The 24,161-nt window shown below is 34.9% G+C and overlaps 1 long non-coding RNA gene across 1 annotated transcript; it reads left to right on the top strand.

Moving 5' to 3' along the window:
* The first annotated feature begins 7,355 nt into the window (after positions 1-7,355).
* On the top strand, positions 7,356-9,537 carry LOC128922800 (uncharacterized). Its single transcript, XR_008471986.1, has 2 exons — positions 7,356-7,455; positions 9,132-9,537. It is a non-coding gene; the product is annotated as an uncharacterized LOC128922800 (long non-coding RNA).
* Positions 9,538-24,161: the final 14,624 nt, after the last annotated feature.

Below are 24,161 nucleotides of genomic sequence, written 5' to 3' on the forward strand. Positions count from 1 at the left end.
AAGTGACCCTGAGCTACTACCTCCACCATCCACCCACGCATAAAATCCATTATTGTCTACCAGAGCTTAGGAATTTTTTTTGTCTGCACATACATATGTTATATACTAACGAACAAAGTATCTAGATCTAATAAAATGGATATGTATAAATATTTTTTATATTTATATACGCCTGAGTATATCTAAATGCAATCCAATACTGAGTTCTGGCGGTGGTAAATCAGTTGCTACTTATAAACTTATATGCTTGAATACGTGGTCACAGTGGAACAAAAGTTGATAATAAATAAATAATATAGAACAAATTTTAACTAAACTTTATTCGGATTCCCCCTTCAGTTTCCTAGATAACTAAAATATTGCACATAACAAAGCTATGCCCGCGTATAAAAACACTCAAAACACATTTCTGCGTCTCGTTGTCGCGTGTTCGGCCATCTGCCACGCCCATCGAATGCCGCAAACAAGCTGTCAGATGTACGCCTATAGCCTACAGCGGCTACTAACATTTGGCCCTAACACACGACGTTTGGAAATACTTCTATGTATGTACATATGTAAGTATGTGCCACAAGTCTTTGGCATGCTCGCAAATTTGTTTTGTTGAGGAGTTAGAGTTAAGCACCTCCATTGTCACCCGTGCATGATTTTAATAGGAAATATGCTAATTAGAACAAACTTACTCCTAATTTTTCTTGGCAGATGCACCAATTTATGAATTTGGAGGCAATATGTGCTAACAAACACCTTCACTAATGCCTTCTCCAGTGATCAATGAAGTTATTATTATTAAATGAAATACATCTAGATGAAGACTAAACGTTTGAGAGAAGTTCGCTGAAGAATCGTGTCATATTCTGTAAAATTTTATATAAGAACCCTTTGTCTAATAAAACACATTTAATTTGTACATTTCCTTCTTCTTTCTTTGCTGTTATATTTCGCTTTCTCTAACAATTTAACATCAGAAAGCATAACAAGGAAGGAAAGGAAGGAAGGGAAGAAACGTCAAATCTTAGAATATGTGATGAGTTGGAATAGCATTGATACAACAGCCACAGTTATACAAAAAGTTAAAGAGAGTTCTACACACGAAACGAAAAAAATTCAATCGATAAAATGGAAAACACTGCACTGTTTACTGCACAACGCGTGTCTTGCGAATATCGCAAGCGCCACCCATAGTGTCCACAGCAGCCAACCATTAGGGAGACAACAACAAAATGTCGAAAGCTATCAGACAAACTTAGACAATAAAACTAAAGATACTTAAATGAAACTTTATGGATAAACCTATAAATATATATATTGATGTATATATGTAGTTATGTAGTTATGTATATGACTTAATAAAAATAACAATAACACATTATAATAAATATTATGCGCATCATCATTGTCCAACGCCTTATCATAAGCTTATGGAACAACTTAGTCATCGCCTTTGGCGTCAAAATAGCACGAACACATCGTCTTTCTTAGCTTGAATGTGGGTGCGTGTGTGTTTGACTGGCTGAGCGGTCTGGTAAGTATATTAAATATTATTATCAACATTAATGTAGTTCATTAAACAATTTAACACGCCGCCATGGTAGGTCGGCAACGCAACAAGCCAACGGTGACCAAGAGGCATATACATATGTATAAGAGAGTGTGTGTGTGTAAGCATACTGCCAGGCATATGAGCTTGCAGACAGGCTGCTTGTATGCTGCGCGGTGACCAACAATAAAATTGCGGCAAAACAGATTAAATAATGGAGCTCATCAACGTTTTTTGTTTTTGTTGTTTTTTCAGTGTTTTTCATTTCAGCTCGCTCTTTTTCGCATAGCCAACTAAGTAATTTCGTGAGTGCGTGCGTGTAGTGTTTTTTTTTAACTTCGCCGCATATTAGGAACCTTACTTGTGCTGTTGTTGCTGCTATTTTGCTAGTCAATTTAGAGCACATTTAACATATAAACGCAAGTGGCAGACCTCTGGAGTGCGTGTCCAGCAACAATAATTTTTGCTTAAAGTGCAGATCATAATCCAGCCGGTCCAATCACTAGGTTTCCTCATCAATCCCATCACTCGCAGCCTCGACCGTTGCTGGTGCCTCGTGCTACACTACCCAGACTTTGTTCTTACATATTCTCATATTACTTTGTTTTTGTTGTTTTAAGTTGTTTTTCGTTGTCATTTTCGCCAACTTGAATGCGTAGCTTGGGGGCGTGTCTCCCCAGCGATTTTGTTTATAATGTTGTACTCATTCATAGTGGCATTGAAAAATTGTCTGTCGTTTTGATTTATTTTGAAGTGCGTGCACTTTCTTTTGAGGTGTTGTAGTAGTCGTTGTTTTTTTTTTTTTTACATTGTACGAAACTCTTCGCAGAAGGTCTCACAGGCTTTTGGTGCGTGTAAAATATGTTGTAAGCGTACAATCATTGATACGCGTGTGAGCTGATTAATGAGCAGTGATTAGGCTTAAGTAATTGTAATTATGTTTATGGTTAGAAAAATTATAAGTTCGCTACAAGTCTTTAAAATGTTTTATTGCTTTGTTTGACGTGTGTGATAAAGCAACAAAAGAAAACAATGACGGAAGGATTTTGGTTTAAAAATGTCACAGAAATGTTAGTGACTTAAAACAGGTAAGTTAGGATATTATTCGGAGTAACGAAAATTTCGGAGTCATTTTCACAACCATATTTATTTACTATTTATTTGTAGACATATATAGGATGTAAATATTACAGAGAAAGCTACAAAGCAGCTGTGAATGGACTAAACATTACAGTTGAGAGAGAAAGAGAAATAAATTGTGCTTTACGTACTGTCAATGTCCTTTATCGATTTTTAACAGCAGCGCTCTCTTGGAGTATGGACAGAGAAACCAAACCAAACAGGCCGATATTCAGTTTTGTGTTAGTGAAGCGACGTTCACAGCGCTGCCTAAAAAATGTAACAAAAGCAAATTAAAGTCTTATTATTGTTCCTACGAATGGGAGACAAAAAGACATTGCTCTGACAAATAAACCAGTATAAAAAGTTGTATCAGCTGTTAAAGCGCTCTGTAAGGATTTCGGATTCGGCTATAATAGCGTAAAACGGTTCCTAAGCCAAATATATAAGGTGTTAACATAAGAGTAAATAACGGCAAGAACACTTCTGGTTTCCTATACAAAACCAACAGCCAGAAAGCAGAAGAAACGTGTTAATTGCAAAGCAGCTGAAGAAAACACCTTAAACATACCAAAAGCGGAAACACCACGACAATTCCGTTGTTCCATAGAATTTATAGTCTTTTCGTTTTGTTCTTTTTCACTTTCATTTATTTATTCCCATTTGTTTCTATTTTTCCGCACTTTTTGCATTTTAGCACAAATTTGAATTAATAGTTCAAAAATAATTTTTAATTTTTTATAAATTTGATTTATAACAAATTTATTTAAATCTTAAATAATATTTTAAGAGTACATATAATTATATTAACATACAATTTTGTTTAGCATTATTTTAAGTTTGTTAAGCACCCACACACACATATTAAATTAAATTAAATTAACGAAATAGTTACCTTCGATTTTTTTTTATTTTTATACGCATAATTTGTTATTATTTTTATTTCATCATCAGTTCCGTTCAACTCCAATCACGTTGATGACCATTAAATATAGATTTTGTACACATAACACACCCAATTTCACTGCTTTAATGTAAGACTCTATGAAATGACCATATAAACTTATTCACACACAAACTGCGTTTTGTTTTGAACCGCTTTTCCACCAGCCGCTTTGCACGTTGTCTCCCACAAATTCGCATCGCACGAAAACGGCAGGTCAGCTGAAGAACTTGCGAATGTGCTATGCTTTACGCCACTTTTGGAAAGTTATTTTGTTATTTTCTCTTTTCGCTTCTCACTCGCTACACACTTTACAACGGTACGCTCTTCAATAGCCAATTTGATATTAACAATAAAATTCAAAATTTTTTATACAAATTACTTAAGAACGACGCGCACGAAAATATCTGAAAAAAGATTTACACAAAATAAAAACAAAATATGAAACAATCAATTTTTTTTCATAATCCTAAAAAGCAAACCTTTAAGAATTTTGCGGTCTTTCAGCACTAATTTTAAAAATTTATTTCTTTATTTTTACACGCATTCCAGCCTTTTGTTATATTTTTTGTATTTGTTGCAACGCGCTAACAGGACGACAATCACCGCTATATTTTGAACAACGAACGAACGCGGATAACGGCGAAATGAAGACTGAACTACATGCACGTCCCTAAAGTTAATGAAACTGCAGGAGATAAGTCAAACAAAGGCAGCAGCAGAAGCAAAGTCAACTGAATAGTAAAGTCAGAAGCTGCAGCACAAAATGTATTTGGAAAAGCACAGCAAGCAGCGCTGTTTGGCAAACACAGTGTCGGTGGAGACACTTGCTGTGGTGGCTGACGTCGACGTTCACGGCTGCGGTGACGCAACAGTGACTGTTTACGCGCTGCCCATAGTCGGTTTTCCTCATGTTGTTTCCATTGTGCAGTTAGGTAGGATCAGTTGCTCGGTTGGGTTGAGAGTTGGGGCGAAAAATGTTCGATTGCTATGAAGAAACATTTTGTTGGGGGAACCAAGTTTTTGTGTGAGCGATTTCAGAGGTATTGTGATTTATTTTTTGAACCATATTGGTAATAAAAAATAATTAACGAGCATTACATTTCATAGAATTTATTGAGTAAAACACGGTTGTTCTAAAAGTTATCCAGTCTTAAAGTCGACCGATTCTTTGATTATTAAAATTTGTCTAACCTCATGATGAAAGAATGGAACAAGAAGCTGGATCGAAGCTAATTTCATTAAACTAGTATTGCTACTGTGAACGAACTAAAATCACTGAAATGCCAGTGCGATCGCAATTTACAGAATTCACTGCTATTTTCAAAACGAGATCGCAGTTGCTAAAATGAAATATCACTCGTCCCTAGTAGATACTATACTTTATAGTACATATGTATGTCCGTAGAGAGTTGAAATAGTTCGAATATAATTTTCGGATCTCACAATTGCTTTTAATGGAACACTAAACGAAATACCAACAGCAATTCCACATGCAGTGTGTACACATGCACTGAAATAAATTTAATTTGTGATTTTATGATAATCTCTGTGTACTTTGGTGCTCTTATTATATTTGTGTATTACTTCCATTTCTGCTACCAGCAGCATTGTTCTATTGCAACAGAATTTTTCACTTTTTATCGCTAATTTTTCTTCTTTTCTTATTTTATTTTGTTAAGGCGTACGAACGCGCGCCTACAATGGGTCTTCAACAGTGGGATTCCAATACAAGGGATCGCACAGACAATTTCGGTCATTCCATTTTTTCAACAGCCTGCTTCGCTTCCTCTGGGATTACCTATTCACTTAGCCATATTCCATTCAGCATTCAGTTTTGGCGACTCCTTGGTGCGCTGAGTTTTCATTGTGTCTTCAATTCGATTGCCGCGCATGGTTGTCGCTATTGTCGTTTCTGTTGATGCAATTGTTGTTAGTACCTGGTGCTGTTGCTAGTTATTTTTGTTCTTTATTACCAAAGGGGTCGTCGACTGCATTTTGTACTCCTCGCCTGTTTCTTGTGCTGGCGCGGTCACTAGTTCGAAAATATTCAACAGCAAAAGTTTGGTTAGATTAAGCTAATTAATATGACAATTATTTAGTATTTTGTATTCCAGCGAATCCCTGGAGTCCAAATTTAAAACTTGTAACGATACAAGACAAAGCTTTAGCTTTCTATCACCTAGATTATGGATCCCTGTTTCATATGTCATCCATATCGTCAAAAGACGGCTATCCTACCATTAAGTAAATTTCAATGTTATTCTTGTAATGGGAAATTTCTAGACCTTTTTCTAAAGAGGTAGTCAAAATTATTCTACGCTGGCTGGGTTATGTTGTTCGAATGGACGAAAGTGCCCCAGCTCTGAAAGTTTTTGATGCAGTACCCGCTGGTGGAAGCCGAGGAAGAGGAAGACCTCAACTCCGATGGACGGACCAGATGGAGAAGGACCAGTCTTCACTTGGTATTACCAATTGGCGCCAAACTGACTCGGCTATAACCGCGTAAGCGGTTTCTCTGCCAGTCAAGAAGAAGTCAAAATTATGTACACATCGGAGGTCTTTTTACAAGTTTCACAGAAAAAGCTTTCGCTTGCTTTGTTGTTATAGGGTATCAAAATGATATATTGTTAGAAACCTTGATCTATTCCTGAGCGAGAGAAGTCAGTTTGGCAAGAATAGCTAGAAATATGGCAGAGATATAAGCAAATGAACTGAAGACTCCCAGTAGTCAAAAGTATTTACACACAACATGAAATGGATTATCCTGTTCTTATTTAATGATAACTATAAAATTTTAATGTTCAATGTAAGTTCCTATTCTTAGGCGATAAATTCATAATTGGTTACATGGCATTTGGGAACAATAACAGCCTGCTTTATGGTTCGAATTGGTTCAACACAATTGTGCGCTAAGTTAACTGTTAATTTAGACCAAATAATGATAATTATTCTTCTTCTCACGTGGTAAATGCATAAAGCGTTTACTAAAGAAGTCATGGAACTAATAATTAATAATTAATAATTAATAATTAATAATTAATAATTAATAATAATAATTAATAATTTATTTGCCCACTAAAGGCTTAAGGATGCAATTTGAGGCAAATGAGAGGAATATCACTTTTTTGGTTTCGGAAATATTATATTATTTATCCACAACGTAGGCATTTATGTTAACTTTTTTAAGGTCCTGAGCAGTGTACCATCATTGACTGTTCATGCAATATGCTGATTCGATGCTGCTGCAATATTAACAGGACTAATTGTGGGATTTTGTATGACAGTTCCTACTAATCTTCTACATTATCTTGGAGTTATCACAGGTTTCTGTCCAGTTCTCTTTAAAGTATCATTGCAATTGTTTGTCTCCTTCTTTTTAATAACATTATAAACAGTATTCCTTTAAATTATATTAATGTTTACTAACTCCGAAGCCGAAACAAACTTAATAACAGCCTCCGATGTAGTTATAATCCTTAATTCCGTTGGTTTCGGCGTTTTATTTACCAATATTCGTGTATTGTATTCGTACCTAAACTTCCTTACACACCATTAGTGTTTTGTGTTTGTTATCGCAGATATTTCGCTGTTATAGTTGCTGCTTTCATTGGAATATACATAACTAACTGCTTTGTGCAGTTAGAGAGAGTCATATATTGAATGAAGACTTTATCTAAAGGCGTAATATTAAATTACTGTGCGTGGAAATGATTTTAATAAAATTTAAGTGCTGAGTTATTCAGTTTGACTTAGCAGTTCGTTGATGAAAGACGTGTCTGTCCACTGGGGACTCCAGTATTGGGGCCCTACCGGACAGTACCAAAAAATGTGATTCCTGTGGATTCTTGGGGTGAGTAGTTTTGAAGAAAAGCGTGAAGAATACGTAAAGTTTTCATTTTAGAGTAGTAGGATCAGATTTTGGGTAGAAAAATTATAAAATATTTGAAAATAGCGCAGGGTTAAAGTTAGAGAGTTGTTCGGAAAAATAAATGAAGAAATGTTCAGATCACGACTAAAAAGCTCAGTTATTTTACGTCAGATTTCTGATAATGTGATTTGTGGATAAATAAGATCCAACTATAAACCATCGGCCATAGAATCGAATCTAACTTATTCTAAAAAGTTGTCAAGCTGAGGAAACTAGAACTGAGTCGATTTTTCTTTTAGCTATTGACTTTATTTTTTCATTTACTTCAGTGATCAACAACTTGACCCACTAAATGTTCAAATAGTTCAAATGGATTTGGTAACATCGCATCGGAACTGCAGTTTAACTCAACAAATTTCTAAAAGTCTGAAATGCGCCTGTTATTTCTTGTTTTCAAATTCCGATCTCCAGGACATTTTAAATAACCTTGAATTATATAATAATTCATCCTTAAAAGTTTTTAAATACGCTTGAGAGATCGAGAGGGTTTGCGCTAACAAGAAATCTACAAAAGTTTAAAATATGCTGAAAATTATTTTATTTCCTTCTTGCTAAGAATATACGTTTCTTATTGATTTTTAAAACATTCGAAATAACACTAAATGATCTTAGTTGATAAACCTTTTTAACTTTTTTGTTTTTCGAACACGATTCGGATGATTTAACGGCAAATTTAGCATTTAGCAAAAATTGGGCTTCGTAACTCAACTACCAGTGGTTTAAATAATGTGAATAAATTTATCGATAGCAAACATAGTTGACAAATACTATATATGATAATATGTATACTGAAAGAGCTTAACTAAGAAGTTGACGATTATATTCCTGACATTGTCAACATATTTTTGTAACTCAAGTCTTTAAGTCTTTTCGATAAATTTATCAACAGCAAACATAGTTGACAAATACTAAATACTTAAATATGTATACATATTTAAAGATATTAGTTGAGATTAAGGGTTGACGTTTATATTCCTGCACATTGTCAAAATGTTTTAAGTGGTGTACTTGAAAAACTTATAAAATCCAAAAACCTTTAATAAATTTGCAGCAGAGCCATAGTAAACTTGAAAAGCGGGTCTGTTCTGTAAAAAATTGTCACCGATCTTGCACAAATCATTCATGAAAGATATGTAAAGAGCTTTAGAACTTCCTAAAAAAATTAACTTGACAAACTCCTTGTTATTAAAAATCCTTAAATTTCTTATGCTATGAAATGTATTTCATAACACTAAATAAATATGTTTATTAATAAAAACTGTAATTAGTATTGCAGCAAAAGCATTAGAATGCTCTTTAAACTATATTTAGTGCAAAAAATATTTCACCATCCTTTGAAAGAGAAAAGCTTTAGAAAGCTTTATGCTACCTAACCGAAAATATAATTTGAGCTTTAAAAAGCTCTATATTTAAAAAAGTATATTTTAAATTTACTTTTGATACTACTTTAAAATGAAAATTTTAATAACTTTCGATATTTGGTAATAAAAATAAATATGAATAATATATATACATGTCTTTTATTTAAAACGTTGCAAAAGTTGAGTAGAAGCCCTTTTCCCACCTTTATTTTACTGTCATTTATTCTCTCCACGTAGCATCAACGGTTTGAAGTTTGGAGGAAGCTCTAGCCATTCAAAAATTTATTAAACTTCTCAAGATTATTACAACAGTTGCCACTTATCACTCGTGACATCATGACTTGTGGCCAATTTAAACGAGAAAACAGTGCGATGGTGCCACTTACGGCGATCTGTGGCAAAAGCGCCGAGTATCCCGGGAACTTAAAAAGTCATGTGAAATGAGGTGTCGAGTTGGCGATGTCAAAGAACGCAGCAGAAAATTGGTGCTCGAACAGAGGTAAACAAACGCTCTGTGCCAATGCAACCGATCGCCACCAGCACTTGAGCCACTTCGTGGCAAATTATAATTAAAATGGGAAACACGTAGGAAATGTCAACACGCACGATGATGATGAATTAAGTGGCAACGAGCAAGTACCACCAATAACTAAGTTGAGTGTTTACATGGCGGAAACTGCTGGTGACACTTTTCGTGTCATAAAAACGCAATTTCACGTTGATGAAGTTTCAGTACGCAGTTGATGCTGCAGTAGACGCAAGGTATTCTTGGCGAGGGTCGAAATTTCTAAATTAATGGTATAGCCTAAATTTAATTATTTTAAAGTTTTTCTAAACTACCAGTAAACTAACTACCTAGAAGTATTGCAGGTTTTTTAACTCATATAACCTTTCATGATATCCTATCTTTTCGCTTCACTTGGATTTATTTGTATTTTCTTCCTTTTGTTTTATTCACTTTTTGCAAAGCATCCTTCTGTACCATCCAAATTAGCGCTTGTTGCACGTTGTAATTACAAATATCGCCAACGGTTGATCTCTCATCCACCCCATCATTGACTGGTCTGCCGCCACTAGCACAATGTTGGTTTTGCAGGCACAGCTGTGCTAGCCGACATGCATTTAATTAAATATCGAACAAATGTTGAAAAGTTGTAATAAAGAGTCTTGGACACTAACTTAGTGGGGTAAGAATGCAGATCGACAATGACAGATTGTAGATGATGTGATGTACAGTGGTACGATGCTCTGTAATTTGAGATCAAAAATTGTCAACGTGTCAGATCTATTTTATGGGTAACAGTTTGATTTCATGATGGTCTGTCTACTTTTTACTATCGAGATTATAAATAAAACTATGGAGTCTAAAGTCCATTACCTGGGATTACCGTAGTGAGAAAATAGTTTTTGATCTGGCTTGGAAATTGAGATCAAGCTAAAATCCAAAACTTATGCATTCTAGGGCATCAAGCAAACCCGTCCAGATGTCAATAGGCCTTTGTTTGCCTTTACCTGGAACATACTCCCTTATCTACATTACACTAGGCCTCCAACTAAGCAGTCAAGTGAACTTGTATGCTCACCATTGCTGCACATGTTTTCAAGTCAAAACACTGAGGCGCCTCTTCCCTCAGCGATTGTCACGATTAACCTTTTACATTTGCGCATCGTTAGCATTTTCTAGCACACATATTTACATTTTGATCGTACGCGCATGCGTGATTGCCCTTTGCATCGTACTTGCGCTGCAGCTGATCGGTATCTTATAATTCATATGCATACCTGCGCAAATAAATAGTTATAAGCGTAAATATACACGTATACTTTAGACTTAAGTGCGCGTGGCTCATCAGCTGCGTTTCGCATATTTTAACTCACAGTCGCGTTCTGACTTCGACCCGGACTGCAAAAAGAAAGAAGAGATACAAGAAAGTTAAATGAATCTGAGTAATGGATATAGCGCAATCTAACACATCTCACACAAACTAACACATGTCAACTATATTCGCATCTCTTGAATTCACCAATTCTGTTAACGTTAATCTTTCTATACACCGAATTGCCGACAAGACAATCAAAAACCACCGAGTTTTGTTTGGAGACTGTTCATCAAAAGATATTTGATAGTGAGATACCAGAATGAAGTGTCAAATCGTATTGGAGGGAGTTAATGATTATTGGATATTGATGTATATATTTTAAAGCTTGTTATTGAGATTACTCACATATATTGATACATTTATGTATATATATTTTTATTATATATGGATATTATATACATTAGTAAACACCTAATCCTTCGCTACCTTCTCCGCTTAGTTGTGCTTATTTAAAGGATTCCATTGCTGTAAGTCATTTGAATAAATAATAATGTATTCCTTATTCCCTCACGGGCCTGTATATTTCTCAGCAAAAATTCTTTACATTTCTTAAGAAGTTCTGTCACTGTGATTTTTCTCAATTGATATCGCAATTCTGGCTTGTTAGCATTATGGCAAGTTATATACAAACTTACTGGTAGAGTAAGTAGATATATCTATGTACATACATTCTTACATACATTTAAATATGCATTTATTTATCTCGGACATGTGGTAAATGCTGCGTATGTCCTGCTGATGCTGAAAATTCATGACCAGGCAACAATTGCTGGTGTTTCAGCTGTTGTCTGACTGCTTGTGGCATTTTGAGCTGTGGACAGCGATGTCTTGTGGTATGTCAGTGCAAATAAAAATTCCTGCAATCCTTCAACAAAATTGCTGATAGCACCATGTTGGCATTGCTTTTAATTTGATTTATTTATTTTGTGCTTGTTGTTATTGTAAGTTTTGCGAAGTTTTGTCAGTTGCTATTGATATTTGTTTATTTATAGTGTCTTCATGAGCTTAAAGAGATATAAACTTGCAAACCTATAGAAATTGCGTCTATAACTTCCAACAAGGTGTAGGAGTCAATTAGAACAAGTAGAGAGAAAAAAATATTTGAAATCTGTGATAAGGGAAATAGCGCTAGACATTGTTAAGTTTGTCCTCAGATATTGATACTAAGAAGTAATCAAGTAAAGGGGGTCGTAATATCGTCTCTTTTTCTGTAGCCCTCTCTCTGGTTACAAGATTTTTTTTAATTTATAAGGAGAATAAGAGAAATGCACTATGTGCTATTTTTATTTTCACAACTACATTAACAAACTCTAGGGTTTACTGAACTGTTATCTCGCATATGGTAAATATAAAACAGGAAAGAACACATAGGAGCAAGGTGCAGCATTTGTAATTCTAGCGAAACCATTAAACTCTCCATCGAAAGCCAAATGTGTTAACGCAGGCCAGTTGGCGCATTGGCATTACTGAAGTTTAATGTGTTTCTATGCGTTATGCCAAATGGGTTTCCGCTCTGGCGTTTCGTGACGTAAACAGTGTTGTTATAGCAAAAGGGTAGAGAAAGATATGCAACTAAAGAACATTAAATCTGAGGGCATCTCGCGAGATGGTAAATTGAGGCATCACTTTAAAGATTTTTATTATATTTTAAAGCAATTATTGATTCTGTAGATATATGTAGAGCTTATTTAAATATGTTAGAAGAAGCTTTCACACGCATTAAAAAAATATAAATTAAATTAAAAAATTAATTAACAAATATATTATAACATCATATATAATATTTGCAGGATCATGAAAAATCTTGTAGAATTGCAATATTGAAGTTTCTACTCAGTAGCTCGTTCTTACCACCAATTTATAGTATAAAAGACAAAGAATACTTAAGAATCTTGAACTCCGCATACTCCCACAAAAAAAACTACGCCTGTTCCCATAAGACATGTAAGCTTCCAAGTGAAATACCACAGCAGCAGATGCAACAGAATTTAATTGAAATTAAATTTAAAACATAAAATAACAAATCATACGAATGCAATGATTTAAAGGAGAACCACACCACCCCAAATAACATTTTCGTCGTATAATTCATTATGCCAGGCGCACGCACAGGTAATGCACAATTATGAATGAATTATATTTGGTACATGCTGCAAGTAAACGTAACGGTAACTCGTGCTTACAGTAATTCACCATAGCCTTTCTTTGCTTTTAAATTACATAAAGATACACATACGAAGTGTACCATATGAGTCAGCGCCATTTACTTGCGGTTTGTTGGGCACATTACGAGGCAAACAATGGGACCTGCTTGCTCTGCAATTATTGCACTCGTTGCATTGCGTAAAAGTGACAATCGAAAGAAAGCGTAGAAGAAGAGCCGACAAAGGATAAAGCGCCAACATTTCAATTGAAAATGTTGCAAGGATGCATGCCACAAGGTAGTATAGGGGACGCTCGTGCGTTCTTTGATTTTCAATAACGTTAATGAGTGGTCCACACGGTAAGCAAGGATAATAATACACTCTCTGGTACGAATTCAACTATATAACTTTGTTGCTGCTTTTGTAAGAGAGAACATCGGCCAAATATAGCGAGCAGGGAAGTGGCCATTCGCAGACCCTTCTGGGATAACATTTTTTATAAGGTTCTTAGTAGAAGTTCTATATATTTTGTAATTCAGTAAGGTAATTTTCTAAATACTTGAACTTTACTTCCTTCTATATAAAAACACCATATGTTGTGAAAGAGATTTTGTCTTAAGTGTTGATCCGTTAATATGATATTTTTTCCAATACACAATTCAATAGCTTTATTTTAATTATTAAATCAATATTACATGTGTCTTTATGCCTACTTGGATTTCTTCACAGATGTTGTTGTTGTCGCTATTTCATTTAGTAGACAGTCTGCGCTGAATTTAATGATGGTATCTGTGCCATTACCGCAATAGTGAGCATGTACATACATTAGAGTAAGCAGGTAATACATATAGATAGATAAATAAAAATTTATACTCGTGTTGCGTTTTGTTCATTGTCACCTATTAATAACCGAGAGAGCCACATGCATCGGAGTATATTAAATTAAATTTACAACATTATTTAAAGTGAGCATGGTTGCTTAGCGATAAGCTGGTTGCAGTATAGAATGTATGAAAATGTGTATGGATGAAAGGTGGTCCTTAAATGTGGGAAAAGAGTTAGGACCCTTACAAATAGGAAAAGATGATTATTGCTGAGAACAAACTGAAATATTATGAATTTCATATGGGAAATAGTAGTTCAAACATCAATTCATGTAAATAAAATTAAATTTAATTTCACTTCACAAGTCTCACAGATGTATATCCTGGAAGTACATGAGGAGCATTAAACTGCTCTTATTGATTCATTTGTTGAGGAGCTTTTGCTTCCTTTTTAAGCACTGCGACTTTCCTATCTATGTCAATCAGTGCTTACTTTACGATTTATTAACGCTACTGAACTATTTGTTGTGAATACGAAAATTCGATTTAAGAATTTTGACAATAACTTTGTAAACTGCAAATATTTCTGAATTCAGCTCACGTTTTCAGGTTTGTCTGGGAATTTTTGCTCTTATTGTTAGCTACTATGTACTTACGTTTTTCGTCTATCTTGTTGATATTCGCTGCACACCTCTGTGGATTCTTGTGTGGTTGGTGATCTCTTCAGTGATTTAGTTGCCTTGTGAAATTGTTATGTAGTTTTTGTTGCTCTTATTGTTGTTGTGATATTGCCATGAGAGACGTCGTGGGTGTTGAGAGCTGCTTACCATGTGCGACATAAGTTCATATCGCTGCTGTCAGAGCGTTGACTTGTTTATGTCGCATGCCCGTCATTTCACAACATCCAGCGAACTACAAAATAACAAAAGAGAAAGTGAAAAAAATATTGATAGAATGCGGAGGAGATAAATACGAAATTCGTATGTTAGTTCTGTAGTTTTAGAATACAGAACATTGGACATTCGTAAGAGAACCGTTATTAAATGTTCAAGGGCAATTATTTAGAGAAATAAATACTACTTATAAAAACTGATCACATTCCGTTCCTTGCTAGCCCAGAAGACTTAAAAGACACTCATACTTAACTGTGGGATGAAAGACTAACTCTAGCTTCCCTCAATATCCTGATGTTCATTCCATCATTTTTGAAAGTCCTTACGAAAAACTTATAACATAAATCTAACTCCAAGGAATTGAGGGTATAAAGATGGCATGGACATCTTTCTCGGTACGTGAAAAATCTTTTAGAAATTATTGAAACTAGTTTATTTTTATTAAAGGAGCAAAAATATGATATGAGTCAAAACTGAATCGAATTTTACCGATTTTTTTCGATACCTGCGGACTTAAACGTTTTCTTCCCCTATTATGTAGAATATACGTTTTAATATGACAGTTTTTTATTTGTTTCTGTATCCTACCAAACATCCATTAATCCATCCATGTCTAATCAAAAACTCTCTATGCTATTCAGCTATTGCTTGTTTTGTATTGCTAATATTTATGCTCCCATTTGCAAGTTTCTACGCTTTTGAGTTTAAATTAATTAAATTGACTTAAATTATGTTATTAAATCACAGTAAATTCCAAAAGGATTACAAACGATCTTTTACATTTTACAATGCAACAAAAGCTCAGTGAAGTCATTTAAGGGTATATAGCAAAATTATGCAAATCTTTCTAAAGGAATTATGGCTTTAATGTGAAGTCTACGCATTTTCTTTGTTGCTGTTATGACTACTCCTTTTGGTGTTGTTATTGCGTTTGTATTCGTTTTGGCTCTGGTATTTCTTGATATCCCACATATGCCATAAATAAATTGATTTGACACTTCTCTTGAGCGCCTTAATGTATGCTACACCAATTTGTAACAAAGTAAGTAATATTGGTTAAGTTGTAAAATTATTTTCGTGTGTTCAATTGTGTGAGTGTATGGCTGTGGATTGAAATTTATTTATATACTCTGGGATATGACTTACAAAATATGCTCGTAATAAATCCCTCAAGAAAACCACTATGCCAGCAAGTCTCCTCAAACTTCAAGTATATATGTACATATGTATATCTGCATATGTGAAGACATAAATTTAATTTAAATATCTTTGCCTCTTTTGTTGAAATCTATATGATATCCTTAGTTGCCATCTTCAGTGGTGTCATATACTTGTCTTCATATTGAATACATATGTTTTTGTTGGATGTGTGAGCAAGTCTGCTTCTTCTATTCCTTGCACGTGACAAATGCGTCAAAGCCACAAGCCATCAGTTGTGGTTTCTATAACCATCTCTAACACGCACGCATATATTTCAATCTCATCTTCGGTGGAGTGCGCTCAGCTGTATATTGCTTTGCTACAAAATTCATATTCGTCTTGTGGTCACATTTATGCAACAATTAATAGATATAATATAAGATAAATCTATACTACGTTAAAATAATATTTTTACAGAGATATTTGCTGATAAATATATGGGTTTCGTTTAAAATAATTTCAACTGCCATAAAAATATATGCACATATCTATGATGCATATAATATACTCATTTCTATACATATATGGTTGATTTACATACATTGTATGGTAATCACTTATGTATTCCTCATCATAGCCAAATAGCGTTCATTAAATTTCGAATCGCTTCTATTTTATCGTCCCGGATATTTCACTTCAAACTCAATAATATAATGCAGATATGTAGGCGTTAACCTCCTTCGGCAACCTCAAGCGATTTCTGGTTTAGAAGCTAATCACGTTTAAACGCTGCAACCAGTAGTTTGCCAATGGCGCTGCACTAAATCATCTTCGAAACTACCATAACTCCATATTTCTATTTACATACAAACATGCGCTCATACGAGATGAGTTTGGTGAGTCTCGCAAATAGTTGAATATGAAATTGATGTCTTATAGCAAAACGGAGTTCTGTTGCTCAAGTCTCTAGATAAGTACCAAATTTCTCGGACAAATACATAACAAATGAGCAGAGTCTGAATGCCTGGCTTATTTTATTCGAGATCTAAGGAATTTCTTAAAATCTGGTAGATTTTGATGGCAGAGATACTTTTCAAAGTTCAATCCCAAAAATGCACCCCCAAATCCGGACCACTTTATTGAATTTCTAATATACTTACTTTATCGTCTGTAGTAATTTGTCTCCGAAACTCGAATCGATGATCTACCAAGTAGAAATAGGAACCCTAACTTAACTTAGTTGTATTTGGACTAAATATTGCGAATTCGGAACAATTTCTGATGGTCTTTAGTAGTAGTCTTTTAACAACTCTTGATGTACTCACAAAAACAGTGTTGCATTTGCAGTTACAGAAACTCTCCTCGTGGTAGCATGATTAAGCACGGCAGTGAATGGAATTTTGCCGAATTGAGTTAAACTGAAAAGGCACAGGAAAAATGATAGTACATCAACACTTCTAAAACATGCCACTTGCCACATTGAAGAGCAATTTGTAGCGCAACACAATTGCATGAATATGTATTCCGATATGTACATAATTGTTGTACAACAACAAACACACGACTGTCAGTAAGTACGATTGTTTGTGTGCTTCGGCTTTTGCCGTTTATTTGCCAACTGATAAGCCATAATATAACAAATAACACATACTCCGGATCCCTGCCAAACTTACTCATCGTTCTGTCGGCCGTCCAAAGTGTCTGCCTGTCAATATGCCATTGCGGCGACTGTCTGGACTAGATTGCAACTAACTTGCGGCTGATTGCAAGTAGAACGCTTGGGCTTTGTTACATACACTACCACAACGCCGTGAAGCGACTTAACCTACGCGTCGGCGCGTTGGTTGCGTGTCGTGGCATGGCTTTTATGTACTAGGGAATAATATCTGCGGGATATCAATTTGCATTGCACGCTTGTAAAGTCACAGACTTGCAAAATGTAGCCACATAACGCCTATTCCGACTTTAGTCCATCGCAAACAGCAAATAAGATCGGTTTACATGTTGTTGCAGACCGTGGCGATAAACTGTGAAAGAGCCAGTAACTAGGCACAGGACTGGAGACCTGCATGTGCTATCTTCGTTTTGTGCCAAATACACGATGGGTAGAGCTAGTAAATAGACGAAATATTATGGTAGTCTGTTGCGAAGTAACCAGGAAATGCTGGCGTCCAGCACGATAAGAGTATAATCAGATTACTAAAAAAATAATTCCCACCAAAAAGGAACGGAGGATCATCGATCATAAAAGATTTGTATTTGTACAATGAAAAATAAACCGAGAGTTTTAAAGGGATCATCCAACGTCAGCATATTTCGAAAGCAATTTATTTTAAAATAAAATTAAAATAAAAAAGTCTATTTTCAATATCCGAACCACTGTGCATCATGAGGGTTATGTTGCACGTTCAATGGCCACGGGCCACTAGACGCAACAGTCGTAACCCAATACACATGGGTGGAAGGAACGTTACATTACGATTTATTTTATTCAATTTTTGTTTTTATTTCTACATGCAACATATTGTTGCCACTGCCTGTGCATAGGGTCACTGTTCATTGGTGATTGCAGTCTCAGTTGTGTGTCTTGGTGTCGGTGCACTTTGTAATGCTGTGCCGCTGCTGCTGTTGCTTGTTGCTGACAGCCAAGAGCACGCTTCCTCATTCCTACTACCCCTACGGCTCCCTGAGGAAAATGTTGTCTCACGTTTTTACTGTATGTGCAGGAATTGATGCAACAAATAAAAGCAAAACAAAGAAAAACTGACAAATAAACTTTGGGGTGTATGAGTAATGTTGTGTGTGCTCAAAGTACTACAATGTTGCGATAAATGACAGCAACCTTGCAGCCACATGTTGCCAACAAATTGACAGTTAACATTCTGATATGTACGATTTGCCACATCATGGCAAGTAACAGCAACAACTACCAATAATAAGTGCTTTGCTTCTAAAATAGCCAAAGTGGTGAGTGCCGCGACAGCTGAAGGGAAGGCGATAGATATTTTAAAACTGAAAAATTACATTTGCCAATATAGAATACAAATTGACATGCAACTGGCGAAACGTGGTCGGGTAAGAGCTCAAAGTGAGAAAGTTGAAAGTATGAAAAACTATTTAAGAAACCATTAATAATGCATTGCAAATATAATATAACCGAAGAGGGCCAAGCGAACTTTATTATTACAAATAGAATGTACTATTTCACAGCTGGTCATAAGTAACGGTTTTCTCGAGAAACATCGATGAATAGAGGGAAAGTAAGAAATGTAGGATGGATAATTCTCATCACAAAGTACCACATAACGAAACTTGTTGATACTAAGAGTTAAAAAACATCATTTCAAGCTTCTTCGATTGTTAAACATAAAGTGAGTATGGTATAAGTGAGAAGTTGTCAAATTGTGGTCCTAATGTTTTTGTTTTTATAAAATATTGCACATTTCTCTTTCTTAGCTGACGCAAACAACAATTGGAACATAAAAAGGATTTTTGGCATTTTTTATTTATTTTGCTTTTATGATTTAAAGTCCTACTTTATGGTGCAGAAGCGTGGACGGTGTCAACATCCGATGAGAAGGCACTAGCAGTTTTCGGGAGAAAGGTTTTGCGGAAGATTTATGGTCCCTTAAACATTGGCATCGGCGAATACCGCAGAAGATGTGTTGTTCGGCGACATAGACATAGTCCAGCGAATAAAAAGACAGCGGCTGTTACGCTGGCTGGGTCATGTTGTTCGAATGGACTAAAGTGCCCCAGCTCTGAAAGTTTTCGATGCAGTACCCGCCGGAGGAAGCCGAGGAAGAGGGAGACCTCCACTCCGATGGAAGGACCAGGTGGAGAGGGACCTGTCTTCACTTGGTATTACCAATTGGCGCCAAACTGCCAATAGTAGAGATGCGTGGCGCGCTGTTGTGGACTCCACTATAACCGCATAAGCGGTTTCTACGCCAGTCAAGAAGAAAAATATTTAATTTTTGGCAAAGTGTGGAGGAAATATTTATAATATTTTGACTGTGATTAAGTTTTTGTAATGATAGTACATGTATTTTGTTTTAACGATATTAGCGTCAACCGTTTGCGCTGCATACATCCTTGTCAGCTTTTCCATTCCGTTTTTATTATGAGGTTACTTTACGAATTTAATTAAACCAATCTCGGCTGGCAATCACAAATTCAATTTGGCATTTCACACTGCAGAGTAATGAAATTTATTTCGTGTCCTGTATACTCGTAGTTCACTGATTGCTCAAGCTGTGCGATGTTGGATTGCTGCAGACTTCCTAAAAAACATAGAAATAATAAAATAAAAATGCAATATACAAGCGGTTTTTAATGGCTGTACTAAAATGTTATTAAAATTTTTTATATATTTTTCTAGTATTGAAAATTTGTTGAGACAAATTCAAAGCTTTTTATTATAAACATTTATTCCCTTGACTTTCATGAATTTTTAAAAGTTACGTCTACGCACGGGATATCATTATGGAATAAATCAGCATTAAGCAGAAGATTACGGTTCCAAGAGAACTCAGATTCATTCGGCACCTCTCAGTTCATTATCGATATATTCCCTAGGTTTATGGACGGATATTGTATCAGTATCTCACAAATAGTTTTGAAGAGTGCTACTAAGCCCTTGGCTGGACGAATTGATGATGCATATGCTGAAAACAGTATTACGAGAATTTAGAGTTAAAAAGAACAGCAGGTTTATATTTGAATTAAATTATTACTTCCTCTCTTTTCATTTTCCACTCAGTTACTGATTTGACCTTGCTTTTCATTTCCACTCTTTTAATTTGCACACTTTCCTATTTAATATGCTTTGCCCAACACAAACTTACTGCAACTCTGTGTGATTCCTTCAAGCAGCTACTGTCTACAGCTGAGCTACTTTAATGCGACGTCTATTATTTTTCACTTAGTTTTGGCGCTCATCCGAGTTGTTAATGCGGCAAAGCCAGTGCCAGTGCTGTTCATCTCCAGGCGCAATAAAGCTGATGCGAATGAGTTTGAGGATTTACTTAATTTCGTTTTCCTTCGCTTTGTTTTTTACGTCGTTGTGTAAAATAAATCCTTTACTTTTGTGTTTCATTGATGGAGAAACTTTGTTCACTACCGCTTAAATAAAACAATATAACTTCATGTTTTAGTTCACATCAGCCCGTTTTTGCTTTCGGGAGCACACCACGTGCTCTTGTTCTACTTAAAGTTTATTCCTGGATAGAATTGCGAAAATTTGATAGTTACTTGTTGTTCGCTGCAGTTACAAAAGTTATTTATTTCTTCATTCTTCGTCCAATAATGGGACTTCCGGAAGCATTTAGAAAGTTTCTGTTAACGAGGAACTGCAATACGGAGCAAGAAAACCTTATGTTGAACAAAGTCAAGCTGATGTATCGATAATCGTTAGACTTAAGTGAAGAACATGAAATTTCTAGTGTTTTTTTCGAAATTTGTATTCTCAATTTTAATTTTTTTGTGGAGGAAACTCCTTTTTAATATTAAAATACATAGGTAAATAAAGAATAACATTTATATTCCAGCCTAATTGCCGAATTTCAACAAATTTTCGTTTGAGCAGTTTTGGATATCTTAAAACAAGGTTCGATATTTGAGTCTTTCCCAATATTTTCTGACAGCGGCAGCTCGATACTTTTGTGTGAAATTTGATCTGAAAAGCTTAATTCATATTTAATTACAAGAACATATTTTGATCCCGATGAAGAAAATTCAGTACACACTTCAACAGACTAAATACCAGTATCTTATCATGCCAAATATTTGTTGTTAATAACTAAAACTCATCTAAATGTATTAAGTTCTATGATATTATATCAACGTAACCAAATTTCTCCAATACAATAAACGAACTAACAAAGATTCTAAAATCACTAGTACCAATCCCAAGTAAAATAATGTGCCTTATTGCTGGGTTAATATTTCGGTTGTGTACGTGGTCATTAAATATTTCTGTATTTATATATACACACATTTGTTTTGTTTTGCTGTTATTTTTGGTTTTCGAGTTTATCTGGAGTTTGTTTTTTACGATTTAGTATTTGCTTTCTTTGTACGCTTATACCTTGCCAGCTGCTGTTCGCTGTAGCTTTGAATTATTGAAGCAATTTTCCAGTTAGTTTGAGCCAAACCGTGTGGATTTTTTAATTCATGGCCTAAACAATTGCCGCTGTTCCCTTTCATACTTTATAAGCTTCTTATAAAGTTTGCCAAAAATCAATATTGTCCACTTGTGTCATGATTTGTTGTTTATATTGGCTGCTGTTTGCTATTTTGATATATAATAGTAAAATTGTTTAATAAACTGCAAAATAAAAAATATATACAATAAGCTTTGTTTTTGGAATGATATATGGGTGATTCAATAAAAGTTAAACTCCTAGATGCAATCTCTTAAGCGAAAACAAAAACTAACAACAAATTTGTGGTACTCTTCTATATGCAGCTTGAATGGGTACGGTGTAAATTTTTGTATTTGTATATATTATTGTATATCTATACTACAAAAAGACTCCATGGTGGAAAATCTTTATTTGAAACTGTAAATCGTCCTTCAAGTCATTCTCTTCGCATCGCAATCGCAACAACGGACACAAAAGACTAGAGGTAGTAATCAAGTTTAAAATATAATTTCATGTTCGAATTTTCCTCATTTTCCTTTTTTTATAGGAACCCACGCAGGTAAGTGTATCGATAAGTCGGTATTAATATATAGAGAAATAAAGTCGTAGTCTGCAAGTCCAAAATCCTCGGTATATATATTTTTAATTCAAGCGATCGATGTGTGACGAAACTTATAAACATCTTTTCTCTCCGAAAGAGAATATGAGTAATCATATTGATAACAATTTTTTTTTATTGAATTAACTTCGTTTCTTGTGCAATCATATACAATACTTCTCTTTAATGTACTCGTATATCCTTTAGTTTCCATTGAGATAAGCTAAATATCCTGTACTGCGGAATACACACACATTGAATTGAAGGAAGGAAAATTATAGCTTTGTATCGACTTCTCAACGGCTTAATTAGTAAATCCATATCAGACATTCGTTTTCGTTATTTATTTGCTAAGCTTTTAATATATTTTTCTACATGTCTAACTATTGATCTCAATTCTCTTTAGAGGCCGCACAAAAGAGCTTTTCCCAACCACTTACAGAGAATGGCACAACAATCGCCAAACCATTGCAATCAAGAAACAGCCATACAAATCACATCAATTTCACTTAAATCCTTTGAGAATTGTAGGATTGGTTAGTTAGACACAAAGAGAGAGGAAATAAGAAACAGAAGAAGAAAAATGCCTCCAATAAACCGTTGCGTTTCGGCCACATCAAGTCCGTGGCCCGAAGTGCGAACAATGTAATAAACAATAAATATGAATTGTGGTCGAGTGACTGGCTTACGTAAAGCAAAAATTAATCGATATAAATCCCTTAAAAAGTTTAATATCTTAAGCTCAATTTTCCTCGTTGCGATCTGTGTGCCAATTTTATTTGAATTTGGAAAACAAAAAATTGAAAATATGGGAATGGAAAAAAGGGGGTGAATATTTCAAACTTACTATGAAACAAGGTTCAAAGTGAATTTATAGTGATGAATGGTAAATTTCCGAAGTTTTAAAGTGCTTACTCTGTGTCAGTTCATGATTTCTTATACTGTTATTTGTTATACTTATACTACTTAGATAGGAATAGAAGATTGAAGAACTATCGTTGAATGGATTTTATGAAACTTTTTATGTGTCCCAAATGCCCTTGTTACAAAAGTGAGATTTGAAGAATGCTTCTTCCTTCACATGGACCTTTATATAAACATTAGTTATCTTCCGTAGACACTGTTCTGAATATCTTCTAAGACCATCAACGAAAGTCAACAACATTGTACGATATATATATATAAATGTATCATCTTTCGGAAAAATTGTTCCTGCACATTTCGTACCCTAATTATGGAAACATTTTATCTATCCATCATCTCTACCACACCAAATGCAGTTTTGCATTTTTGCATCCGTAGGAAATTGCGTTTGAGTTATGAAATGAGAACAAATTGCGGTTTTCTTCTTATTTTCTTTGCTCGCTCATCTTAATAATTTTCCGATTCGTTGCGGCAGGATTAAGGCTGTCAGAAATTTAAGCAGCAGCAGCAGCAAGAGTCGAGAGAAATAAAGTTGTTAAGCTGGTAGTTGCAATAGCAACAACGATAACAGCAGCAATATAGATATTAATAACATGAAAACTTACCAGCCAAGGAGGAGCAAAGTCAAGCAATAAAGTATAGAAATACCAAAGAGGATGGATGGAGAATGGAGGCCTGTTTGTGGCTACTAAAATTCTTAGTGCTAATATTCGGGATC

Source organism: Zeugodacus cucurbitae, chromosome 6, assembly GCF_028554725.1.
Source record: "Zeugodacus cucurbitae isolate PBARC_wt_2022May chromosome 6, idZeuCucr1.2, whole genome shotgun sequence".
Classification (NCBI taxonomy): Eukaryota; Metazoa; Arthropoda; class Insecta; order Diptera; family Tephritidae; genus Zeugodacus; species Zeugodacus cucurbitae.